Genomic DNA, 2732 nt, shown 5'->3' with positions numbered 1-2732 from the left:
CGCACACGCGGGGCGGCAGGGCAGAGAAGAGCAGGGCAGCGCACCCCGGTTGCCGCGGCCGAGCCCACCCCGGCGGGGAGGGAGGACGAGGAGAAGGAGGAGCTGCCGCCAGCCTCCCGCTGCCGCTGCCCGCGGACCGCTCCGCGCTACAGCGCCGCCGGCGGCATCCCCGGACCGCCCCCGCCCCGGCCGCCGAGGCCTGCGGGGCGCGGGCGGGGGCCCGAGGCCGGGACCGGGCTCGGCGGGGAGAGGCGGGCTGCGGGCGGGCCGGCCTCCTCCCGCAAGCGGGCCGCCGAGCCGGGCCGCGGCGGCCACAGCCTCCCCCGCAGGGGAGGAAATCCTGAGCGAAGCGGCAGGGCGCGGCCCTGGGCGGGGTGGGGCACCTCAGCCGGCCGGCAGGCAGGGCCGGCTCCTCCGCGGCACGGCCGCCGGCATCGCCCGCCTGACGGCAGGTGCCTTCCTGGGGCGCCTTCGGTGTCACCGTACCTCTGCGCTTTCCCTCAGGCAGGGCGTGTGGGGTCAGATAGGAAAGGGACCCGTCCAAAACCGTGAGGAGCAGCTGATGCAGGCGTGTGGAAACTCAGTCACTCGTGGACAGGCAGCGTGTCTCCTTCCCAAACACTATCATTTGTACAGGGGACAAGTCCTGTATCGTACAGGAGGAAGAGGGGACACCGGGGCTTCCAGATGCAGCATTGGTTAATCGGCAATATCTGTCTAAATATTGTAAGTGAGACTGAAGTGTGCAACTGCTTTTCCACTTCTCGCTGCTGTTACAAGGTGTTAATGAGGATCAGAGAGGAGTATTCTCTAACTCCCAAGAGAAATTCTGCCTGCTCCCTTTTCGGCTGTATGGATTGTTGCATGGAGGCCCTCATGTGTTTGCTAACTCAGATGCTTCCCCCTTCAGCTTCAGAAAAAGATGCACAGCATCTGCATCTTTTCCTTGGCAAAGTTCTAGGAGCACAGCTGATGATAACACAAAGATCCTGGAGCTGAGCATCTGCTATTTGAGATGCATGCATGCACCACAGGACACAGAAGTACTTTCCTTCTCCTTATTTTATGCCTTAGCTCCATGAACTGTTGAGAGAAGACAGACTTTGCTCGGTGAGACTCTTCACTTCTTACCTTATCTGTATTTTCTTGCTATATCCACATTCTAAAATCTAATTGAATTGGAGACGATAACAAAAAAAAAAGAATGTAAAAGCAGAAAATGAGATGCGGCCTATTTCAATTGCTTCTCCTTACTCAGACAGATCTTACCAGAGAGATTCTGCTTTGACTTAAAGCATCTGGGCCCAACTTTTCCTTGTTCACCATGAGATAGTGGTGGCAAGCGCTTGGATATTGGGCCACAGCTTAACTTAGAGAAATACCGAGACGGAGTTTAGCTTTCCATACTGTAGAGAAAAGTGCTACCATGTTCCTACTGTGTGATCAAACACTCTGCTTTGGTGCAGCAACAGTAGATTCCAGTCCTGCTTTGACAACTATCATGAAAACCCATTGTAACATCTAAAGACTTTGCAATCAAATGGTTCTTTCTGATTGCATTGCTAATTTGGGTATGGGATTTGGAAACGTCAAGCATGTTTTACCATTCAGTCTGACAAGCAGAAATCTTCTAGTCACCTTCTTTTTCTTCTCAAGTAAAAGCAGTTTGTACAATTTTAAGAATTTTTTATTAAAGAATCAGAATGATAAAAGTATGCAAAGTAATGAATTGATATTATATTAAGAAAGGTAAACTAATAAGAGTGTATTGCAAAGTTCTGAAGAAATTTAAAAATACCTATTCCTCTTATCCAGTCATCTGTCCAAAGTTTCCAGAGACACGGGGGCAGAGCTACTGCAGCTGTTGAAAAGAGTATGGGAATTGGTAAACAGAGGCTAGGAAGGATCTGGGGTTTGTTTCTTTTCCCCGCAGCTGTTACAGAAAAAAGAAACTGAATGGGTTTAGAAATAGATAGAATAGAAAATACCTAAAATACCTAAATAGAAAAAACTATTGTCATCAACACTGCGCTTCCTCTGCTTCTGCTTACGGAGAACAGCCATACCCAGGTGTGCTGATTTTGGCTGGGGTAGAGTTGATTTTCCTCACAGTAGCTAGAATGGGGCTATGTTTTGGATTTGTGCTGGAAACAGTGTTGATAACACAGAGATGTTTTCGTTATTGCTGAGCAGTGCTTACACAGAGTCAAGGCCTTTTCTGCTCCTCACACCACCCCACCAGTGAACAGGCTGGGGATGCACAAGAAGCTGGGAGGGGACACAGCCGGGACAGCTGACCCCAGCTGACCAAAGGGATATTCCATACCATATGACATCATGCTCCGCATATAAAGCTGGGGGAAGAAGAAGGAGTGGGGGGATGTTCGGAGCGATGGCGTCTGTCTTCCCGAGTAACCATTACGCATGATGGAGCCCAGCTTTCCTGGCGATGGCTGAACACCTGCCTGCCGATGGGAAGTGGTGAATGAATTCCTTGTTTTGCTTTGCTTGTGTGTGTGGCTTTTGCTTTACCTATTAAACTGTCTTTATCTCAACCCACGAGTTTTCTCACTTTTACCCTTCTGATTCTCTCCCCCATCCCACCAGGGGGGAGTGAGTGAGCGGCCGTGTGGTGCTTAGTTGCCAGCTGGGGTTAAACCATGACACCAGGTCTTGGTCCTGACTTGCTGGAAATGTATGTTGTACGCCCCAGATAAAAGGATTTATTGTGA

This window comes from Gymnogyps californianus, chromosome 2 (genome assembly GCF_018139145.2).
Source record: "Gymnogyps californianus isolate 813 chromosome 2, ASM1813914v2, whole genome shotgun sequence".
Classification (NCBI taxonomy): Eukaryota; Metazoa; Chordata; class Aves; order Accipitriformes; family Cathartidae; genus Gymnogyps; species Gymnogyps californianus.
This window is presented reverse-complemented; position numbering follows the sequence as displayed.